Genomic DNA, 25,001 nt, shown 5'->3' with positions numbered 1-25,001 from the left:
TGTTCTGCACACAGAAGGAGTTTCAACTCTTAGAACAAATTTTTATTTCTTTTTTATTCTACTGCTCCTCAGAATGCAGCGCCGTGATGAGATGCTACAATGTTCCTCACCCTGTGCTTAACTCCTTGCAGGGCTGTTGGCTCTTCTGCTGGTATGTCCCTTATGGGGAGGACCTAGTAACACCTCTGAGTCCATTTTGCAGGAAAGTTAGTATGAAGTACCAGTGTTTTGGAGGCAGAATAACAGTGCCCTACTGGTGACTAGTATAGCCTGTCTCCTAGAGGGAAAGGCAGGAGAATTAAAAACAGATGGACCATTGTCTTGTTTCCTAGGAGGGAGCCTTAGCTGAAGGGATTTATGGAGCTGGGTGGCTTTAAGCTGAGACATTTATTTTTGCATCTGAACATACTGTAGCAGCAGAGGTCAGCTGTCAAGATGATGATCCAGCTTATCTAAAGCAGCCATGTCCCTGGAACAAGGATCCCTTACGCTGATGAGAACAGGAGACGGTGATAAGAGGTGAAGTCCAGTTATGAGAGAGAAACTGGCTAAGTTCTGCTGAATGGTACCCTGCCAAATATGTTGTTTAGGGTTGCTCTCTGTTCTGTGATCCTCCCTTTACAGACATTCTCCCCTATTGGGGGTCAGTATTAACCCTGCATTTTAGAGATAAGGACACTGAGATACGAAGGGCTTGAGCCTTGCCTAAGATCATAGGGTGAACTAGGGGCAAATAGAACCCAGGAGTCCTGACTCTTTAGTTCCTTGCTCTAAACACTAGATAACGCTGAGAGGGGCAGTAAAGTCATCAGAGCCCAGGATGAGGAGAACACACTTGTTCTGGTGCCCTGCAATTCTGGTGGCACCCAGTAATGTCCCTATGCCCTTAGAAATGCAATTAGCATACTCCTCCTCCTCCCCGGATGGTGCCTGACCATTCTCTTCCTCGTAACTGTGCCTGTGATGACTCGTTCAGCCAATTCTCTTCTTCCCCGCGGCTGCACACACACATACCGTCTTCCTGTGGCGAGTGTCGGTAAGTGAAAGGGGATAAAGCCAGTAGTCCCCTCCAACCTTGGTGCACCCCCAACATAACCCCCCGATTTTATCATTGTAAAGGACAATGCTGCTGAGGTTTCTCCTCCTTCCCACCTCAGGGCTAGCGGGGTTGCTTTCATTTTGTTAGACCTTGATATTCACCTTGCAGTACCTGCAATTACACTAATATACCTTAGGGCATGCCCCTTTTCCCCCCACCCCTGCAGCCATCTGTGTCCCAGATAATCCCTACCTGATGCTTGTAGTGCTGCAAAATCCAGGCAGTATCATTCCAAGCATCCACCCAAGAGGGCTGTTGGCTGCAAGAGGGAAGTGTCTGTTCAGCAGAGGCAAGGGCATCAATAGAGATGTGAGGAAGAGGAGAGTACTGCTGGGGAGCATTCACAGGGTGACCTCTCCAGCTAGTCCTGAGACAGCACCCCAACCTCTTCACAAGGCTGTCTTCCCACAGGGTGTATCCTACGCTGCCCTGCGCAGGCACAAGGGCCAAGCAAAGCGCTGCTGGGAGCCCTGCTCCTCATAACTGCCTATGTGCTTCTAGCCGCAGTGCATGACTGGCACCTGCCAGCAGCGAGCGTGTGACTTCCCCATTCCAGAGCAGGGCCCTGTGGTGGGCAAGTACCATCCACTGGGAGCTTCAGAAGGTCTGTCTGTGATGGCGAGTGTTTGGCCACGTCGGCTTGTGGGCAGCAGGCCAGGTGGTTTTGAATACAATCCATCCAAAGACAAGGTGTGGAAGCAAAGCAGGTGAAAGGCTCCTGTTTGGCCATATCTACCTCTAGGCTGCTTCTCCATGATGGATGGAGGAGTCAAGACTCCAGTTAGCCAGGAACGTGCTGTTCTGGGTCTTGGTGGAAAAGGAGGGTGGGTCCTGCATGGGCCCCTGGAGGTGTAGCTACATCCTAAGCTTAGCCAGTGGCCCCGTACAGAGCTGCTGTCAGCAATGGAGTCCAGCAGCATGAGTCAGCAAGGGCTGTGGTTGGCCAGTCTATTGACTCAAATCCTAGGCTGGGTGACTTTATCAGTGCTGCCCAGCCAAACCCGGAGTTCTAGCAGTGAAGCTCCCGGGTGGAGGTGGGGTCCGCTGCAGCCACCACTGATAGCTATTGACTCTGGGTTATTGCCTGATGCTATCTCTAGCAGACTGCTGGGTTCATAAGTCATGGGTGCTTTAGGTGGGGCTTAAAGTCCTCTGGAAAATGTGCAGTGGCCTGGCCTCTTCCCAGGCCTCTCCTGGGATTCTGAGTCACAGCAGGACTGCCAAGCGGACGGGAGTCCAGCTGCACACTTGGCAGTCAGCAAGGGCTCTAGAGCCCAGCCAGCTAGGAGAAGGGATCACCCTGCTTCCAGAAGAGAGGGCAGCATTACACTGGCTGAGCGGGTATTTGCTTTGCAGCTTTACTTTGCATGGACATCACCAACAAGCCCTTGGCCTGCTGACATTGGGTCTCTTAGTGCCCCAGAACAAGAAGATTTCTGTGCCCGGGGTCGGTGGGCATTGAATATGCAGACAATAGAGTGAAAGTGTGCGCAAGCTCTCTGTTTATGGGCCTCCTGGCTTTCAGTCCTATCCATCTGACTCATATCCACCCTCTCAGGGACTTCATTGCTCTCTGTGGCAGATCTCTGAAATAGCTTCATTGCCCTGCACCACCTCCATCCTCCCCTAAAGTCAGGTTCCAGTCATTACAAATAGGGCCGTTTGGAGTGGTGAACCTAGGACTGGAAGACTGTGTATCCCTCTGCCAGCCTCCTGCACCATCCAATCCTCCTCGCACAGGCTGAGTTCAGCAATTGCAGATTGCTGGGACCCTGGGACAAGGCCTGCAGTGAAGGCACAAAGGGAAGGGATCTGGGCTGGCCCAGATATGCTGGCAAGCGTGTCCTAGGTCACCCCGTTCCATCATAAGGGTACTCCTGTGGTGGTCCCCACCTCCCTGCTTAAGGGGAATGGGGAGTAGCAGCCATGATCCCACCAGTGTTATTTTGAGTCATGAGTTTGGTCCCCTCGTTCGCAGTGCTATTAGGACTGGAATTAAGTACAGTCCCATGGCGCTCCTGGGGCAGGAGAGGAAAGAGAAACTGGTTGCCTTGGCCCCTCGTGGCCAGACAAAGCAGGGGAAGGATTCTCAGGAGATAATCTCATTCCTGTGGGTGGAGCTGAAGTTCTCTCTGCCAGAGACTCTGGTGCTGGGCTTGTGGCCTGTCAAACCAGGGGAATGATCCTCAGCAGGCTGGGGATGAAAGCGGGGAATGCAGATGTTATGCAAGCAAGAGGGGAAAACCTCCCAGCTTCACCCTTTGTGCTCTGTGGTGTAACAAGGGCAGTCCCTCCTCTTCCACCCCGTGGACTCAAGGCTGGTTCTTATCTTTTGCACGTTAGCTTTCTTGTCTGCCTGCCCTTATGCCCCGTGCCCACAGCGCAGGTCGAGCCAGTCCAGAGAACACTGAAGGGCGAGGCTCCGTTTACTCTCTGATTCAGCGAAGGGGCTGGAGCTGCAGGGGAAGTGAAGTTGTGTGTAGCTGGGGAATGTGTGTGTGCAGCCAGCTCCATCGACGCTCTGCCCTGCTGACTGGAAGCTGGCACTAACTCTGCTGCACTCCCATAGGCTGCTGGCCCAAGCTCTGTCTCTTCGCCTCAGCAACACAGATACTTGCTGACCTGGTCTGACTGCCAGGCCCTGGAGTACGCTGGGTGTTGGGTCACTAGGACTCTTGCTCTGTGGACTGAAGGAGGTGACGGGGGGGATTCCAAATGCCGGAGGGTCTCGGCTTTCTCAGAATAATGCAGCTCACAGAGATTATTTTATTTTTTAGTCTGTTTTATCAGGTTTTCTGTGTCCAAAACCATTTGCTTTGGACTGACTTTAAATCTTTGTTCCGCCCCCCACTCTCCTGGATAATACCCGGCATGTCCGTAGTGCTTTCACTTTCTAAGCATTTTACAAAGGTTTATTATTTAACCAAGCTTTGTTTCCCCACACGGCATAGGTTGCAATCATTGCTCTCATTTAGACAGGTGGGGAAACTGAGGCAGAGACCAGTGAAACAACTAGCCCAAGGTCTCAGGGAGTGAGCAAAGGAGCTGGGAGTTCCCACGCTTGGTACATTAGACCCCACTTCTCTGTTCCCTTGGAGTGAAGCACGGTCGATGGAGTGCTTTCATGAAAGGTGTGTAGGGAGACATCTGATGTGGGGTGAAAGACCAGTGTCTCTTTAGCAGAGTTTGGGGGTATATTAAAGAGGTGGAAATAGCATATCATGGCAGTTCTCTTAGTTAAGTCACACAAGTGAAAGACAAATTAAACAGTCCCAAAATGATAGATCAACAATTTGTCTTAACACCGTGGGATTGTGTGAGTTCTGGGCCTGATCCAAAGCCTATTGACGTCAATGGGAGTCTTTCCCCATTGACTTCCAGTGCTGTTTGAATCAGGGTCTTAGTGCCAGCCCTGGCAAATGAAGGCCCAATCCTATCCACAGAACAGATGCAGCAGTGCAAGCTTCTCCCTCCCCCACTACATGCCTGCCTATGTTTCCTCAGTCCTGACCTAGAGGGACCCCATTTCTGGGGTGGATGGGTAGCTGACGATCCATGGCCCATTCCTGCCGTGTCACCTCTGCCAGTTAGTGCCAGTTGTGTTGGCAGAGACATGCCATCTGGGAAATGGGCTGAGATGACACTACGTTTCTGTTGTCTCAGTGCTTGTATAAACTCCCAACATTTTGACTCTTTTTTTTTTTTTTTAAAGAAATATTTCTGTGTACTATGTCACTGTGTGGATACGTTGCTGATATTTTACAGATAACTGTGGCTCTGATTCTGCAAAATACTTAAGCACACACTAAAGTGCTTCACTGAATAAGGCTGGACTTAAGCATGTGCTTGGCTAAAGCCAGGCACGAAAGCTGATGTACTTTGTCAGGAATCCTTGTGGGTGGGTGGCATCACACGCTGACTTTGGGGTGGGACGATGCGTGGTAGCTTTGAGCTGTCTTGGAAGGTGGCACCTCGGTAATCATAATAATGCAATACCACAAATGTGCTAAGCACTCCTTGGGCAAATAAGCTTATACAACCACCCTGAAGAGCTTGCAATCTAAGTTAAGACCTGACAAGATGAGAGATTCCAAATAGTGGAGGTGAGATGGGAGAAAGGTGCGAGGGGGCAGGGAGAGGGAGGATCTGTGCGACACTATGGCAACAAGCTTCCACAGCTCCACTGGTTAGTAATCGTGTGTCTTGAGGCATTTTGTTAAACGGAAGATTGTTACCAAGTATGGAAGATCAGGGTTTATAGGCTTCCTGGAAAAAATGGGGTGGGTTGATTTGTTTTAGGGAAATCCTTGGAAGAAAGCGTGGAAGCATGTTGGATGTGGTATCTCCTATAGAGTGGGATTCCAGGCACGGGGAATCCGTTCACTAGCTCAGCTAGTGGAGGAAGCAGTAATGGAAAATACGTTTCTCCCCTAGAGTTGTTGATATGCCTGTAAAATCCGTGGCCTTCTCTTGCTCTGATACAGGAATGTGAAGTTGTCTAGATCAGTTATCTCAGAGTGGCCCTTTACAGAGGATGCTTTCAGGGCTATGTTTGCTGGGCATTCTAAGTGTGCAGTTCCCCTTAATACAGGAAGGAGGCATCTAATCTAGCTAGTCTGTTTTAGCACTCCCTAATGATACCCTTTATTAGGTACCCTGGGGTGGACGGCAATAGTGGGAAAGACAAATCCAGGCAGCTCGTTGAGCAGTCCCATTGACTAGTCTTCACTGCTGCGTTAACCTGGGTGATAGGCACTTGGGTCTGAGCCCAGGTTGGCCTAGCTTGGGTGTGAGCAGCCACACTCCAAAACCATACTCGAGTTACTGGATCCACACTGCTGCTGCACCCACCTATGTAAGGAGCTAAGGGACGTATTTTCTGGGGTATATTACATGGTTCTTAGCACTGCAGTAAGCTGAGCCGCTCTAGGACTCTTTCCCAGTAAATTGTGGGAAAACTTGTCTGTCCTTCTGGGTTCATGGGGGGGAACAGTGGGAAGACTATCAGCGCTTGAGTGGTTTAGCCTGTGCTGTGTCCTCACTGCCAAGCACCTGGCTTACAAGCCCGAGTGCAAGCAGCATTTGTGCTTTAGTCTGTAGACCTAGCTAGCCTGGCTATAAAGCCCCAGCCCTCCCGCTCAGGCAAGAGCCTGGGTTAACTGCAATGAAGACCAGCCTGGTCAGCAGTAAAATGGCTCTGTCCTCTACTGAATCTCCGGCTGCTGCATTTAGTGCTGCTCCCACCAGGTTTTGGCCTGTTGCTTCCCATCTAAGGTGGATTCAGCCAGGACTGGGTGCCTGGGCCTGGCAGCTGTGGTGTGGGGGTAACAATGGCCCAAGAACGTGTCGAGGGGGGGAAAGGAACCAGTGCTCCCTCCATGCCTTCAAGGGGGAAGGGGCTAAGAGAGAGAGATCAAAGCTTTCTTGGGGGTTGTCAGAAGAGTTAGTGTAGGGGTCTAATCTCCAGTGCCGCTGTGCCCCAGCTGCCTAACTGTGGGCACCGACTCAGCTCTTCTGACGCTGTCTCGCTTTTCCCAAGGGTCACGCTCCACTGCTCTGTAATGGTGACCCCTGCGCAGAGAGACCCAGTGGAGTCTGCGCATCGCTCCAGTCTCTCTCTCCGGGCTTCAGTTTGCAATAGCGCCCTGGTGCTGGCCCTGTGCCCAGGGCTGAGCTTCACCTGACGTGCTCTGACTGCAGGGTGGGGGTGGGAGGCAGGCAGCGAGAGAGGAACTGAAGTCCTTCCTGGTCTTCAACCTGCTGCCGGGCGTATGATCAGCGCGTGAGAGCGGGCGAGCCTGGGGCTGCCCTATTGCTCAGATCTCTCTCTGTTCCTCCTTCCCCTCTCCCACCAGCAGCACGGGCAGGGGCAGCCCTCACTCCTGCTCAGTGGCAGTGTCTGTGTGAGCTGCCCAGCTGACGTGCCAGGATGAAGCTGCCTTCCTGAAATAGCCATGTGTGGGGAGAAATGCCCGTGTGGGGAGAAATGCCCGTTAATATTGTGGGGATTGGACCCTGCTTTTACTGCTTCTGTGTAATCTCTCCTCCACCTAGTCCTTCCCCATCACGCTCCCTTTTTCCAGGTCCTCGTGTGGTCACTTGTCTGGTACACCTGCTATCTCTGCCCATCACTTTCTCCCCTTTGGAGGAGTCACTGTCTCTCCTCTTGCGCTTGGGTTCTGATTTCATTTGAGAGGGGAAATGATTCACTGCAAAGGTATCTTCCCTGTTTCCTCATTTGCTCTGAGGTTCCCCAACAGGAGGATGACTAGGGGCAGGGTGGGGCCACTGCTGCACAAAGAATGCTGAAACCCCTGCTCGAGGAGTGTGACCGTGCTGTGCAGCAGGTGCACGCACGCCCCAGGAGCCAGCGCTGGGCTACGGTGCTGCAGAAGAATGAAAGTTAGATGGGGAGCTTCCTGTGCTAGCTCCTGGCAAGAGAGGAACTGACTCGGGAGAGCCTTACAAAATGGGTAGATATATCTTCTAGGCAGCCTCCTAACAATGCATGCGTCTGGGACGGGAAGTGTGTGCTGTGGATTAAACAAAACCTCTGTGCAGGCGGGAGATTTTAAACAGTTTTAGCTTATTTGTGGGGAATTTGGGTGCTGTGGGAAACTGGGGGAGAGAGATTGAGATGTGCTGGTAGTAAGCGCTTGTCACAGTAACAGGATAATGCCAGCCCAGGGTGGCAGTTCAAGCAGCAGTGTCAGCTTTCTAAACCTCCAAACGTCGCACAATGCAGCACTGAAGTGAAAGCTCTGTGGAGACGCTGAACCACAACCCTGGATCCAAGTGTCCCACAGCTTTGAGGAAATACAAATTGGGATCGGGGGGCAAACTTGTCAGGTTTTTGTTTTTTTTCCTTAAAGTCGACATCTTGTTTGAACTTGCAGGTGGCAAGAATCCAAGAGGTCATCTTGCTAGCTCATTCCTGTCGAAAAGGAAGATTGACTCAAAGGATGGGACTTGTCTGGAGCTCAGGGAATTTCCTCTGTCTGCTAGCTCAGAATGGGGGAGGCCAAACTGCAGCCTCTTGTGGGGTTGGTTGGTTGGTTTGTTTTTGAGTGGATTGATGTGGCTGTCTTCCTCACCCCAAACCCTTCTTCGGTTTGTGATGCCTTTTTCTGATGACCCTCTATGCAGAGTCTGTTATATGGTTTGCATGGGGTGAGAATAGATCAGGATGGCTAAAGCAGCCTCTGTAGAGTAGAAATTGCTTAAAATGGTCAATTTACTGCCTTGGGGTGAGTGTTCTCCTCTGGTAATCCTGGGTTTCACCCACAAACTGATGGGCTGACGTTAGCCTCACCAGTGTTCTGGCCTGACTAGAAACAGGATGTACTGGGAATGTCCATGCGGGAAGGATCTCTCCTCATGAAACTCCCAGCAAGAGTTGTTTAACTTGTCAGAGAAGCATCTAAACTTACAACGCCCCCTCTGAAACTACGGAGTGTGACCCATCACTGCAAGAAGCTGGCAACAGGTCCCTTTTTTCCCCAGTCCATAAATTGGAGTCTCTGGCCAGTTCATTCAGCTGGGTCCAAAGTCATCCCTGGTGTAATTCCACTGACTTTGGTTGAATGGCATGAGGCTGGAAATGAACTTGGCCCCTTCTTTGTTTATTTTGTTCAATGGAGGCTTTCAGCAGCAGAGAGATGTATTTCCATGGGGAATACCATGCACATCCCTGCAGGTCGTCTTTGGAACAGACTCCTTCCCCTTAGAGCAAGAAGGAATGTGATCCAATAACAGGAGCATCTTCTCCCCACCTCGGTGTATCTGTCCACCCTGCAAACAAAACAACAAAAATGAACTCCGCAATGAGTCTCAAAACCTGGGTCTACTGGCTGAGGCTTGCAGGGCTTGTGCTAAAAATAGCAGTGGAGATGTTCCCCCTTTGTGTCTCGGTCGGACCTTCCCCCTCACTGGGTCTCAGAGCCCCAGCCCGAGCAGGAATATCTACACTGCTATTTTTAGCGCCATAGCACGAGCCTTACCAACCCGAGTCGGTAGACCTGGGCTCTGGGAGTTGCTGCTGTGGGTATGGGGGGCTTTTCTGCGGTGTAGACGTACCCAGTGAGGTTCCCTTACTTGGTAATAGAGTGACTCACTGATCCACCAAGCAGTTTCTTCCTTCTCGGCTGTCCACCACCCAGACAGGTAGGGCAAGGGTGGAGCATGGAATCCTCCAATTCTGTGTCCCACCAATATCTCAAATGACCAGTCAAGGCACAACAGCGAAAGCAATAGATTGGAATCTAAATTCAGAGCCGGTGTGAGCTGGGTGTACTTTGCGCACTGAAGGGCTTGGGTTGTACCAGGAAAGGCAACCGGAAGTGGGGGTGGAGTGAGACAAAAAATCTCCTTCTTACACATCATCTCCCCCCCACACCACCAATCCTGGTTGACTGACTTTCCTTGTGTAAACCCCATGTTTCTGCCCCCTTCGTTTGCAAATTACACCAAGACATGTGTATGACTTAACCACATAGAACTTCCACCAGCATCTATATTCCCTCTGACTCTAGCCCTTGGATGCTAATGTGCCAGGTGCTGAAATTCCTGCTGCCCTCAGTCGCATTGCAAATCATGCCCCAGAGTGAAAACTTGCCATGAATATGTCGTCACAGTAAGTTAGCCGAGAACTTAGAGCAGAGGGGAATGGCCCCCCTCCCTCTTCTGCATTTGACTGCTTTGTGCCCCTGTAGGGCCTGTCACTGAACTGTTTGCTTCTGAGATAAAGTCTGCCTTGTTTTGATAATGATGGGGAATATTGGAGAGCTGGTTAGGTCACTGTTCAAACAAGCCAGCTAGTTCCAGATTTTGGCCCATCTCCATGTTAGGGAAGGGACAGATTACTGACCACCTGGCGAGGTGATTGCTGTAAAGAAGGCTTGACCCTGTGACTTTTTTTGCTAGGGCGAGTCGGCTGCATAAACAAAGGTTTGTTAGTTAACAGTTGCCTCCTCTGGGGTGGACTGATTGCACTGCAAGTCACCTCTGCCCCTTGCTTGTTGGAGTGCAATTGCTACTCCTCACTCCTGTCATAAATAGATAGCTAAGGGTTAATGTTTCTTTTACCTATAAAGGGTTAACAAAGGGAACCAAACACCTGACCAGAGGACCAATAAGGAAACTGAATTTTTCAAAGCTCAGGGAGGGAATTTTTGGGTGTGTGTCCTTTGTCTGTGTCTCGAGTGCTCTCTCGGCTCTGAGAGAGGATCTCTCTACCTTCAGGCTTTCTAATCTTCTGTTTCCCAGTTGTAAGTACAGGTATAAGATAATATAGGTTTTTATATTGTTTTTGTATTTACATTGTGTGGATTTTGCTGGAATGTTTAAATTGTATTTCTTTTTGGATAAGGCTGTTTATTCCGTTTGTTTTCTTAAGCCAATAACCTGTATATTGTCACCTTGATACAGAGACCATTTTATGTCTTTTTCTTTCTTTAATATAAAGCTTTCTTTTTGAGACCTGTTGGATTTTTTCCTAGTTGGGCCGAGGGGTTGTTCTGCAGCTCACCAGGGAATTGGTGAGAAGAAGAACAGGGGGGAGAGAGAAAATCTCTTCGGTTAGAGTTAACAAAGCTTGCATTTGCAGGACTCTGAGTGAGGGTGAGAGAAAGCTGATCTCTTGCTGGTTTGCATTTCAAGGAATTGAAAATAGGGTGACGTCCCGGGCCATCCAGGGAGGGGAAGCCTGGGAGAAGTAAAGAGAAGACAAGGGGAGGGAGGTTATTTCCCTTTGTGGTGAGACTCAGGGCATCTGAGTCTTGGGGTCCCCCAGGGAAGGTTTTGGGGAGACCAGAGTGAGCCAAACAGTGGAATTTTTGGCTGGTGGCAGCGCTATCAGATCTAAGCTGGTAATTAAGCTTAGAGGAATTTATGCTAGTACCTCACATTTGGACTCTAAGGTTCAGATTGAGGAATTATACTATGACAACTCCGTCAGGCGGCCTCCTCAGACAGACCGTTCATAGGGCTGGATTTACTCCTTCTGCGCCCTAGGCACAGCATCTTCAGCGTCCCCCCTGCCTACAGCTGACCTTCGTATTTTCTGTAAAAAATTAAACTCTTAACCCACTTTTAACTTTAGGTGCCCCAAGAACACTGGCACCCTGAGGCACGTGTCTCCGGTGCCCAGTTGGAAATTGGAAAACCGTTCATAGAGTTTGAGGACAGGTGGAACCGTTTAAGATCATCTGCTCTGACCTCCTGCTCAACACAGGCCACAGAACTTCATCTGTGATTCCATCGTCAAGCCCAATAATGGGTTGGACTTGGGGATGCCTTTTAGGAAGACATCCAGTCTTGATGTAAGGACTCCAAGTGCCAAGAAACTTCCATGTCCCTTGGTAATAATAGAGTTGCCAGCTGAAAAATAGAGAGTTAGGAAAATCTGTAAGGAAGTGAGGATGGGCCTCCATATATATAGTTCAATGTGTTGTTGCTTTGGGATGTTAGCCCTAGTACCGGAGGCCCTAGGGGAAGGCTCCTGGCATTTGGGATTAGACCTATGAGGGGTAAACATTTTCTTAAGTAACAAAAGTCGACATTTTCACATGTTCACAGGACTGCAGGCACCAGGGCTTTTTGAACACCAGCTATCACAAGAGTTAGCAGTGCTGTTCCGTTCCCAGATGCCACTGTACACCACTCTGGCCGGGAAAAGGGAAGCGAAAGTAGCCTTAGTATAAATGACACTTGGGCCCTTTTTCTGTTTCATTGCAGATGGATCTGCTTGGAGTGAGTTCTCCTTCTCTAATCCTGGGCATGACTCAGGAGTGGCAGTGCGCAGTGAAACCACTAAGAGTTTGAACGGACGGGTGTCTCAAAAACTATGGATTAGGCATCTGGGGATGGGTATTTTCCCATTATCTCTGCTGAATGAGGCTCTCTGGAACTAGGGGACTAATTCAGGTAAATATGGAATCCAGACAGATGCTGGCTTTGTTATTTTAATATCTGCATCATTTAGAAGCTGTATCTGAGATTGTGTGTGTCTCTATCAAAGTATGTTTGGAATCTCTGTCTGGAGAGCCACATTTTTTTTCCTCACTGTTATGGCTGTTTATTGACTGTTTCTTTGTCCCCCAGACTCTCCCGCCATTTTTAGGTCAGAGAAAGAAAGAGGGAGACAGAACCACCTGCCACAGCTCACATCCCGTCAGTTGATGCCAGCTGTGAGTGTTTCTTTGGCAGTGTCTTAGCTGGTTGTTGTGAGCAATAATCAAGGAAGCAATCAGCAAGTATACTGCCCTAGAAGTGCTGCACGTTGTTGGGCCCGCAGCACGTCTCGCTGACACAAGAGGAGGCTGCCGATCCCGAGTGCAATGCTGCCCAGCTGGTCCCCCGTGCTTCGTGCTGGGTTGGAGAATGGCACGGCGGGTGCTGTCGGTGGAGCAGAAGACTGATGAGAGAGAAACTGAAGGATGCCTAGATAAGATGGTGATCGTATCAGAGGTGCCAGAGGCAGCTGAATTGAGCATTGCAAGGTGCTGTTCACTCATACCCCGCCCCGCCCCACCCCACCAACCCCCTACTACTGCATCAATTACAGCTGTTAGTAACACTGCAAAAATCTCTGGCTCTTTGGAGAAGTGTCCCTTTTGGGAAGAGTCTCTCTCGGTTCAGGGCTTGGGCTAATAAGGAGACGTTGATATTGATTTTGGCCCCAGTGTGGGGTCAGCATGGAGCTCACTCCTGTGGTTACTGCTCCTCCAGGGCGCTATTTAGCAGGGAGGACAAGCAGCTGAACATGCCAAGCAAGGTGCTACCCAAAGTCCCCAGGCCTGGCTATGCTGCCCGTGCCTTACCAATCTATTCAACTGCAAGTTCATTAAGGTCACAGCCGTAAGAATCACATGATAAGTAAGTGCAAGCCAAGCAGAGACATGAGGAAGTGGAGGGATTGTCATACTGAGATTGTCCCATGGCCTGCTCAAGCTTTCTTTGTGCTGGATCCCATGCATGAAAGAGCCTATGCGTGACAGCACTTTTGAGCTGCTCCATGTTCTGGCCTGTATAGGCAGGATACTTCTCTGGGCTCTGGCAGCTGGCAGCCTGAAATATGCCACCCTTTTGTGTGTAGATCCTGCCGGGACAGAGTTAGGTGGGTTTTACTGATGGCTTGTTAATCCACATGGATGGGACATGGAGAGTGGCTTTACTGAGATGAGGGATTTAGGGTATGGGCTGAACAGCCCTGAGGGAGGAACCCTAAGAGCAGCCAAGCTCAGGGAGGGGATTTGAGCTGAACTTTATCTGTGTCCGGTAGTAAAACAAACTCCAGGAAGGAGATGAGAGTGCAGGTTGTGAAAGGTCCCTACTCACACTGACCTGCTGTCTTGTGCAGAAACAGCCCCCAAGGAACTGGAAGCCAGGGACTCCACAGCTGGAACTCCAGCTCTGAATGGACTCTCACTATGACCTGGGGTGTGTCTCAACTTTTGTGCCTCAGTTTTCCCTATCTTAAAATGGGGATGACTGTACCAACCTACCTGACATAGGGGGTTGTGCGGCTTTAATGCATGAATGTTTGTAAAGCACTTTTAATCAGAGGGTGTTGGGCGCTACAGAAATGCAAAGTATTATTTCGTTGCAGCTATTCTGAAATTGGACTATGCCTTATTAGAGACCATAAAAGGGCTGGTGAGTGAGATTTTGGGCTGGTACATAACCTCTCTAATGGCAAACATTGCCCAGAAATATTCTGTGTACAAGGTTTTTCCTGTTTGCAAAGCAAGACCTGTTTTTTTTTTCACCCAAGCGACAATACTCTGAGCGTTGTTTTATGTAAATCCTACAGGGAACAAGTGTTCTCTCTTTAGCCATTCATGAAACACCATCTCTGCAGTGCTTCCCTTCTCTTCACCCCAGCCCACCCTCCAACCCTCTTCCCCAAAACTCCACTGCTCTGCATGCTTGAGTCCCACCAAGCAGGGTGTGGGCCGAATGGAACTGATAAAATGTCTGGAATGTGGGTTGGGATGACAATCAGATGCTTAAGGCCTGGATCTACTCTCACTGATGCGGGTGTAAATCCATAATAACTCCACCGATGTATAAAACCAGTGCGACTCTATTTACACCAGTCAGTAAGATTCTGGTCCTTTTATGATTTTCCTTTAAATACCTTCTGTGGCTGAGCCTTCGTACTCAAGGGTGAACTGTCAGGCTGGAAGGAGGTTACTAGCGGAGTCCCTCAAGGATCGGTTTTGGGACCGATCTTATTTAACCTATTTATTACTGACCTTGGCACAAAGAGCGGGAATGTGTTAATAAAGTTTGCTGAGACACGAAGCTGGGGGGTATCTAACTACGTAGGAGGACCGTGATACTATTGCAGGGAAGATCTGGAACACCTTGTACACTGGAGAATAAGTAATAGGATGAAAATATAATATGCGAAAAGTGCAAGGTCATGCCTTAGGGATTAATAATAAGAATTAATATATATGCGTTGGGGACGCATCAGTTGAAACGACGAGGAGGAGAGGACCTTGGGATATGTGATAGCGGGATGACTATGAGCCGCAATGTATATGGCTGTTAAAAAGCAATGCGGTGTAGGCATGCATTCCGGCGAGGTATTTCAGCAAGGAGAAGGAGGTGTTAGTGCCGTTATATAAATACGGGCGCTGGTAGAGACCCACCTGGAATATTGTGTGCAGTTCTGGTGTCATGTTTAAGAAAAGGAATGAATTCAAAACTGGAACAGGTTCAGACTGGGCTACTAGGTTGATCGGAGAAATGGACAATCGCCTTAATGAAAGGAGCCTCCAAGAGCTTGGCTTGTTCAGCCTGGCCAAAAGTAAGGCTCGGGGAGATATGCTTGCTCTATATAAATTCAATCAAGGGATAACGTTTAGGGAGGGAGAGAATATTTTTAAGTTTATACTAATGTTAGGCACGAGGACGACATGGGTACAAACTGGTATATTAGGAAGTTAGGACTTGAAATTAGCGAAGGTTTCTAAACCATTAGGGGAGTGAAGTTCATGGACGGCTTGCCGATGGAATAGTAGGTGGGGGCCAAAAGACTTACTGGGCTTAGAAAGCATTAGATAAGTATAAGGCGGTTGGATTGTTTATTGATGGTAGTTTAATTTGGGCAATTTGATTATTTGGATTTCCAGCAGTATAGTCTCTCTCGATGGCTGTGAGGGGATGTTGGATGGGATGGGACTGAGTTACTGCAGAGATTTTTTATTTGTTTTTTTTTTTTTTTTTTTTTTTTTTTTCTGGCAGAATTCTTTCTTGGGTGCTGGCTGTGATCTTGCCCACATGCTCAGGATTGACTGATGCCATATTGGGTCGGAAGGATATTTTCCTCCAGGGCGATCGGCAGAGGCCCTGGAGGTTTTTCGCCTTCCTCTGCAGCGTGGGGCATGGGTCGCTTGCTGGTGGATTCCCTGCAGCTTGAGGTCTTCAAATCTCAATTTTGACGATTTCAATAACTCAGTCATGGGTTCGGGGTTGTTATAAATGTGTATGGGTAGGGTTTTGTGGCCTGCCTTGTGCAGGGGGTCAGACTAGATGATCATATTGGTCCCTTCTGACCTATGAGTCTATGAGCTGTGTTTAACGGTCTGGCCTGTACTCAGCTGAAGATATGTGGTAGGAATGACACTGCAGAAATCAACTGTATTGTAACTGGGCTCCTTCTGTGCTCTGTACTACCTCGGAAACTCTGGAAACATACAACACATTCCTACTTCCAGGTGAAATGATCCGGGAAGCAGAGCTAAGCTGGAGCTCTATCTTTGTGGGGAGGGATATTTACGTCCAAGCCTATAGAATGGTGGGTGAGGGCTGTCGAGAGTCACACCTATTTGTTGGCAAATTGGAGTGTTCAAAAACCATCCTAGGGCAGACAGATGGAGGAGAGTCAGCTCATTTATAATTAATCAGGCACTTATTGTAGCTTTTCATTAAGAGGTAAATGAAGGGAACAACAGGCCCTTTGTTGCTGTTTAACGCCCACAGAGTCAGCTCGGACACAGAATTCTGGACCGTGGCCCAGACATTGGTTTGAGCTATGATCCTTACATATAGTTCTGCTGCACCCCTGGTCAGGTTGAAAGCAACTGGGTCACTGCCACCAAGCACATCGTCATCTGGGTGAAATAACTCTTGGTTAGGGTGTTTCTGCTCACTAGTAAAATTGACACCTCTTCACAGCACTTCTTCCTGGTCTCAACATTGTACTTTTCACTCTTTCCCCTTCTCTACGCTGCTGTCTTGTCTGGTAAGCTCTGTAGGCAGGAGCATCTATTGTAACTGTACATATTACTTTACAATGCCACATACCGTAAAAGCTGCACAAGAAATCACTGAACAATACAGTAAAGAGGGGTTGGTGTCTTTCCTCCAAGGGAGCAGAATTTCACTCACTAGGTTTTTATTAGAAGACCAGATCTGTTAAATTATCGATTGCTAATGCTAAGTGTCCTTGTAAATGTACCGCCCATTCATAGACTTTAAGGTCAGAAGGGACCATTCTGATCATCTAGTCTGACCTCCTGCACAACGCAGGCCACAGAATCTCACCCACCCACTCCTGTAACAAACCCCTGACCTATGTCTGAGCTATTGAAGTCCTCAAATCATGGTTTAAAGACCTCAAGATGCAGAGAATCCTCCAGCAAGTGACCCGTGCCTCAATAGCAGTAGCAGGAAGGAGTATCCTTTTAGCATTCTTGTAATTTAAATTTAAAAAGGAAACTATTATAACACTGGAAATGTAGCTTAATTCAATGATTGTACTGGTCTGATTCCAAGTGGGTAACTATTTACATTCTGCCTACATAAAATTCCCTATATAGTTGGTGGGGATTTGGTCAATTGCTGTCCTGTGCTGGTGTGTAGCCTTGCTGCAGCCCTGTTACAGATTTTTAATGTTAATGGACAACTTTTTAAAGTGACTCAGGATTTGGGCATCTCTGTTTGATGGGAAGAAAGCAGCAGTACGCACTGGTCAGATCTAATGCAGTAGTGTGCATAGTATTCAGCCTGCGTCCTGTCATTCAACATTCAGAGGTAGTGTTCTCCATCCATAACTTACTAGAGACAAAAATGTGCAAGCCTGCATGGTGCCAGGATGCCTGCGGTATACACAAGCTATCTGTTAGCCTAATGGGAGTGCACGTAAGTATATTTGCGTTGAGTCACTCACCTGCACTGATGCTAAGTTTTGCAAACAAAGGATTCAGTCTGAACCCTGAAAACTTTGCTATGGGGCAACTGAGTTTTCAAGGCCAATGTTGGTTTATTGGCCTAATCCCGTGAAGCACACCCATAAGGCGACGTTTCACAATAGGTGGATTAAAGGGCATCCATCAGAGCAGTGAAATGGAAGGAACAAACTATGTGGGTGGAGATGGGAGAAATCAATTTGACTGTAGCAGCTGCATGGCTACACAAATTTTTGATTTTGTGATCAAAAGCCATAGAAGAAATTCAGAAAAAGTCTGTTAATGATGCAGGCTGCTGGAAGAACTTAAAAGTAATAGTTGATTAAAATGCTTAATTTTCAGGATGTTACTATTATATTAATGTGCACTTCTGTAGTGCATAACGGGTGTGAGCTTTAGTACTCAACTCATCCCTCCTCTGCTGTAGGGTAGGGATGTTGGCATGGATCCTCACTTAATAGATGGGTTAAACTAAGGCAGACTAAGGTTAAATGCCTTGCCCAAGGTCCCAGACAGTGTCAGTGTCAGGATTTTAGTGCAGGAGTTTCTGGTACTTGGTAAAGACACAAGCTACTGGACCTCACTCTGCTGTATTTATCTATAGCTTTGAGTACTAACTCATGCTCCCACAAGATAAAAGAGAGAGTTCTCTAGCATCCATTACTCCTTTATCCTTGGAGGTGGTTCTTGCTTGTAGAAGGCAGACAGCTGATCCTGCTGTCACACTACAGCCCTTCAGTGAATTTATTTCATGCTTTGGCCTTGAATCAGCGTGGCTGGGGTTTCTTTTAGGCTCAGTGAAGAAGTTTCCCCAATGGGTTATTTCTAATGGAAAGGTAAGCCCTCTTCCCAGTGCACACCTCCCCAAAATCTACTAAATACAAACAAACCACCGGTGTTGTCTGTTTCCAGGAACTGGCATGGATGCAAGCAGCCCTTCTGGGTCTGTAATTGCAGCCTCTAGCAGAGGAGAAGCAGCTGGGGCAGAGTTCCCTTAATATAGTGCAAACTAGTCACCTTGATGATGGCCTTAGTCTTGCACACAAGGATCTGGCCTAACAGGCATGCCCAGGACTCATCCAATGTCAAGCAGTGACAGCTGGAGGTGAGATTGTCATAGGCCATGACTCAACTAGGTTTCTATCCAACGAGGGCTGTGATCTCAGGGATGGGGAAAAAAAGATCCACATTTCAGTGGAGGGGGACGTCAAGCTGCTGTTCTCTCTTATATGCAAACACTTGTGAGAAAGGAGAAGTGTGTTTTAATCAATTGTAGCTTCGGCTGTTTGCAGAGTTGAACAATGCAACCCCGTGCAGTAGAGCCCAGCGCCTGTCCTCAACAGCCTAAACCCTGAAGTTCCCTTTCCAGGTGCCTGAATCCATCATCGGGGAATGAAAGCTCTTCATCTCCTATAAAGGCCTTGTTCCCTCCAACACGCTAGCACTGCTGGTACTGTTGTGTTATGCAATTTTATTTTTTTAAAAAAAAGTTGTCCAAACGCTGAGGACCTCTAGTCTTGCAGCTCACATGAAATATGGCACTTCCAGCAACATGGTGGAATGGCATCTCCTTACTCAGTTTTTCAGCACTAGATGCTTGTACATTGGTTCTGAGCAGGCTCAGCAGGAAGCATTCCACCATGTGGACCGCAAACACCACTCACTGCAATACAGGGGTTTTCCTTGGTGGTTTCCCATCCAAGGACTGAGCCTGTTTTTTCAGATCACATAAGTTATCACAACCCCACGTGCTATGCTTGAAAGCATATACCCCGCCCCTACACTCTTGATTGCTGTTGTGTGATGTCTCCACATGAATTTGGAAGCTTAAATACAAATACACATAGCTAGTATCTCTGCATGTAACAAAAAGCAGTATATTCTTGGCAAAGAGCTTCCAGTGATCCCCCTTGCATCAAAAAGGTCCAGTACATGCTGAGGATTCAACCAACATCCCAGTCCTTTAGACTATGCAACTTCTGCTCCAATACCCTGGCTAGCACACTGCTGGGTGTTAAGAGCAGTTATGTTTGGGGACATGCAACTAGTTTTTCCAGAAATATTACAGGGTCTCTCCTGATTCTGCTTCTTTCTGAACCAACTTACTGCAAAGGGCAGTATCAGAAGAGAAACTTAGGCCACGTCTACACTACGGGATAATATCAAATTAGCTAAAATCGGTTTTATAAAACTGATATTATAAATTCGATTTCATGCGGCCACACTAGGCACAGTAATTCGGCGTTGTGCGTCCATGGTCCGAGGGTGGGACCACCGCCGGAGCCAATAATGTTGATTTTCCCGCCACACTAACCGTAAATCCGATATGTTTAATATTGAATTTAGCGCTAACTCCTCTCGTCGGGGTGGAGTACAGAAATCATCATTATTGTCGGTGGGTGTGGTTCTGCGGGTAAATGTCATCAGTCATTCCTTTCCTCCAGGAAAAACATCAGTCTTGACAATCCTTTTCGCGCCGTTTTTTCCCTGATTGCCCTGGCAGACGCCAATAAGCACCGACAACCATCGGAGCCCATTCAGCTTTTTTTTTTTTGCCGGACCTGTATCGTGTACCTGGATGCTAGCGGACAGGAGAGGCGATTACTCCAGCGCTACACAGGCAGGCATTCACTTGGCTTTTGCGAATGAATAGGGCAGAGATGGTTACAGTCGTTCTGTACCGTCTACGTACCAGGACTAAATGGCAATGAAATGACGGTTATCTCTCCCCCTCTGTACTGTCCGCTGCTATTCATGAGTGGCCCCTGGCTCTGAAATCGGCCGGCAGCGCAACGCAAAGCAGCAAATTGTGGATTGACTCCACTTGGGACTGAGTCAATCCATCCCTTATGGTTTCTAAAAATAGAGTCAGTCCTGCCTAGAATAAGGGGCAAGTGTAATATTAGAGGACAGTGTATCACAGAGCACAGCTGCTCCGAGTCAGTATTCACAGGGGCTGCCCAGTGCCCCAACAACCCCACCCATTGCTTCCCTCCTCCCCCAACCTTCCTGGGATACCGTGGCAGTGTCCTGCCCATTTGTGTCATGAAGTAATAAAGAATGCAGGAATAAGAAACACTGAGTGTTTAGTGACATAAAATGAGGGGGAGGCAGCCTCCCGGCAGCGATGATAGTCCAGGAGGACATTAAGCGGTGTGGGGGGAGAGGAGCCCAGCATGCTGCTGCTGCTCATGACAGTCCAGGCAGTACAGAATCTTTTTCTTTACACAGGAAAGGGAGAGGGGCTGAAGCCTCCGTTGCTATGATGAAGCTGGTTATTAGCCGTTCTGTCCTATCTACTGGAGGGAGTACCAGCAATGTTGGCCTCGATGTCAACGTGTTAGACATATTCACTGAGGCGGTTACTAGTCCTATTGCAGACCGTCTACCGACCAGGGAGGGGAGAGGGAGAGGAGTTGGATACTGCTCTTTCACTGCCCTGCAGCATCAAGTCTATACCAGCCAGCATTCACTATATCATAGGGTGGACATTGAAAGCTAGTCAAGAAATGCATTTTCTTTCGCCTTTTCTTTCGATGTGGTGGATTTGGTGGGGGGCGGGGGGAAGAAACTGAAGGAGCTATTCCCTGAATCACGCCAGACACTGTGTTTTGAACCTACAGACATTGGGAGCTCAGAGATGCTGCTTTTAGACTGCTGTGGATATAGCTGGAGTCCTCAGTACCCCTCCATCCATTTAGCGTCCATTTGAGTCTCTGGCTTCCATTACGCTTGTCACGCAGCGCTGTGTACTCCTGGAGATTTTTTTTTCAACGCTTGGTATTTCGTGTTCTGTAATGGAGCCTCTGATACAACAGTATTTGTCTCCCCATACAGCGATCACTATCTAGTTATCTCCCGTAATGGTCCATGCTGGAGCTCTTTTTGGATTTGAGACTGCCATCGCCACCCGTGCTGATCAGAGCTCCACGCTAGGCAAAACAGGAATGTAATCAATAAGTTCGACGGGGGCTTTTCCTCTGTTTACCTGCCCGCTGCATCTGAGTTCAGATTGCTGTCCAGAGCGGTCAGTGGTGCCACTGTGGGATACCGCCACGGAGGCCAATAATGTTGATCCAACGTCGATTTTCTGAAGCGTTGCATTGTGGGTACTCCTCCGTACTATCCCATAGTTCCCGCAAGTCCTCCCCTCCTTGAATTGACCGCCTCATTTAAAGAGCCCTTTATATCGATATAAAGAGTGTTGTAGTGTGGACGGGTACAGCGTTAAATCGATTTAACGCTCTTTAAATCGATTTAAACGTGTAGTGTAGACCAGGCCTTACTTGTAGAACAGGCCTGAAGGCTTTAAAGGGCTTTTCAGAGCTTTGCTGTATAGCCTCAGGGTTCCCCCCGACAACTCTATTCACAGAGTTATGTTGATTTAGTTTGGGCTCCAGAAAGGACTGTACCAAGGAAACGAAGTCACTGTTCATATAATTAATCTGAGGCAGGCAGAGGTGAAAGTAAGCCAGTCCGGGCAGGTACAGCGTACCGGACCGCATCGGCTTCCACGGCGGGATTTAAAGGGCTCTGGGCTGCCCACAGCCGCGGGCAGTCCAGAGCCCTCTAAATCCCTCCTGCGGCTCCAGTGGCCAGCTGGGGCCAGGATTTAAAGGGCTCAAAGCTCCCACGGCTGCAAGCAGCCCCAAACCCTTTAAATCCCACCCGCAGCTCCGGTGGCCAGGCTGGAGCCAGGATTTAAAGGTCTCGGGGCTCCCCGCAGTGGCAGGAGCTCTGGGCCTTTTAAATCCCAGCCCCAGCCCAGCAAAGCTCACGGTTCCCCGTGGCTGCCAGAGCCTTGGGCCCTTTAATTTGCCCTTGAGCCCCAGGGGCTCCCAGTCACCTCTTCAGCTGGAAGCCCTGGTTGATTTAAAGGCCCCGGGACTCCCAGCCACAGCCAGTGCCCCAGGGCCTTTAAATCTTGAGAGGGCCCCACCTCTTCTGCTTGAGGCCACGCCCCCCTCAGGACTCCGGCAGTACCTTAAGTCCTGTAAGTTAATTTCACCCCTGGAGGCAGGACTGTTGGATGTGTCGATGTTTTTTCACGTATGACAATAAGAGAGAACAAATACTGGAATTACCATGTCACGGGGTGGCTGATGAAGTTGGGTCCCTACCCTACCTGTGATGAATCAGCTGCCTCCCAGCTGATGGTTGGAGGCCAGGGATCAGGCGATAGCTTGATGATCAGCTTGTCCTCATAAAAAGCAGCAAGAGCGCAGTTGCTAGGGAGGTGTGTGTTAGTTCCCTTCTTCCTGCAGCAGTCCCTGGGTGTGGGAAAGAGAACTCCACAGTGCAATCACGCAGGGAGGGAGGGAGTAGGCTGCAAAGGGAGAGGGAGCAGAGTGACATGCCTTGTCTCCCAGGTGGATACTTGTGGAGTGTCATCCTGTCACTGTCAGGGGTAGGTAGGGCCTTTGTAGAAGACCTTGGGTCAGGGCAAAGGGTACAAATGTGATGCTGAACCTGTGTTACTTTGAAAAAATAAAACTAAAGCCAAGGAGATTGAAATCTTGTTGCTGGAGGGTGTTGTCTGGGGTACTGATCAGTGAGTTAGCCTAATGGTTTATACCACACCCGTCTCCATCAATGATCCATCTTGTCTATCATCCTTTCTCCACCTAGCCCCAGGGAGGGCAGCGGAAAGGGTGAAATATCCCTAAAGGGATTTGTAATAAGTTTTGTAATAAGAGGCACATGGAGGAACTGCCTTCTTAATCCCTCTGTGACTGACCTTTGCTTTCAGGTACCTAGCAATGGGCTGGGAAGTTACAACTGAAGTGGAGTTTGACCCAAGCTTTCAGCTGTGGGCTTTTTACTAAGGCATCTAGGTGCTTTGAATTTAGTGGCTCAAAGTGCCACTCTGGCACATAAATGTCAATTTAATACACATAGGTGAAGCCCTAATGCAGAAAGGCACTTAAACACGTGCGTAACTCCTTCCTTATTCTTCAGGACAGCAGTTAAACAAATGCTTAGCTGCTGTCTTGGAAAGGAATGCTTTGCCTGAATCCAGGCCAGGGATTTGAATGTCCTTTGGTAGTCTCCCCGTTTGTAGATCGGGCTCCACAAGGCTAGGAGTAAAATACAGAAAACTGGTACAATGATGTGCTGGGAGTCATTGCACAATGGTTATAAGGCCCAGCTACAATGGAATTCAAATAAAAAACAAGCTTCTAATTCTGTGTGTGGGGTTTTTTTGGCTAAGATTTATATTTGTGCCCATTTCTTTGCCCACCTGTATTGTGCTCTACTTTTCTATGCCTGATTCTCCATCCTTATGCCAGGACCTTGCTTTCCCCCCAAATTCTGTAAATATTTTGTTAGTTAACCTGCAATATCAGGTGAGGGGGGTGAGGATGATCTGGGTAAGAATAGTGGCATCAAAATGCTTTGCCTTATTTATGACCATGTTCACACAGTGAGAGCTTTGTCCAAGGAAGCTGTTTGTGAACATCTGCTTCTTGGAGATCATAACTGCGCTGGCAGCTGGAACAATAGTGACATCTTGAGGCTAATGAGAAGAATCATTGATCCAAGTTCTAAATAGGCATGTGGGGTGGGGGGCAGGAAGAGAGGAGTTTTTAAATTATAATTGCAACAAGACTAGAGGTGCCACCTGTCCATGTTTTCCCAGAATCGTCAATTATTATTTTTTAGATAGCTGTCCTGGGAAATCGAGAAGAGTGCTCAGTACACACTACCAGCTGTACAGTTTCATGGGCTCAGAATCATCCCTGAGGGGAAATGAGCGTGTTGTTCCGAGTTCATCTCCCATTGGCCAAGTAGCTGTATTATAGAAATGCACCACTGTGGTTGGTGCTATTTCCCTTGTCCCTCATACAGATTATTTCAGTTGGAGGCCAAGGACTTAGTTGGCTATGGACTCTCAATTCCTTCTTGCCCTGCTTCGTGCCCTCCCTGAGTCAAGCTTCAGGCATATTTGGGGGGATGGATGGAGGGAAGTCCAGATTCTCTTCCCCACCCTACCCCAAAAAAGCCAGTTATTTCTGCTAAGAAGCCTCCCATTCCAATCTGGCAAATTTCATGAATGTAATAAAGCTGGTTGACTTCCAGATAGTCCCATCCTCTCACAAAATCAGCAAGCAGACTTTAAGGCTGCAATTTTCAAAAAAAACCTAAGGGTGCCTTTGAAAATCACAACATAAAAGCTCTTTTACTGTGAAGTGAAGTATTGAAATAAACACTGAAATACCTTTCCCACCATTTACCATTTTTTGTTACTTTATTGTGCATATAAATAACATTTGATGGGACTTTCAAGGGGAAATTTAGCTTAGTCACTTGCTTTTAAAGAAAACTATTCCCATCAATTTTTTTTGTCTGCACACAGTTAATTAGAACACTGCCTTTTGTTTTGTTATTTATTTTTAGTCAGTTTCCAAACATTTCTATTAATTTGACAACTGTAGCATTCCATGTGTCTGAGGGTAGGAATGTGTAGCTGGGGAGAAACAGAAACAGCTGCACATCCACCCTGGGACAGGAGGCAGTAATGTCAAGGTTACATGAATACAATTTGGTGGTGGACATCTTACATGTGCAAAAATCAGGAAAATGGGGGGAAAAACAACCCAGTGTGTGTAGTTCTCACAATAAATCTATCCAAGTTAGAAGCCTAAATACTTTGAGGATCTGAGCCAGGGATCTCTGGCCCTCACCCTACAATCTGATCCATC

This window comes from Chelonoidis abingdonii, chromosome 23 (assembly GCF_003597395.2).
Source record: "Chelonoidis abingdonii isolate Lonesome George chromosome 23, CheloAbing_2.0, whole genome shotgun sequence".
Lineage (NCBI taxonomy): Eukaryota > Metazoa > Chordata > Testudines > Testudinidae > Chelonoidis > Chelonoidis abingdonii.
The sequence above is the reverse complement of the archived record's forward strand: the minus strand, read 5'-3'. Positions refer to the sequence as shown.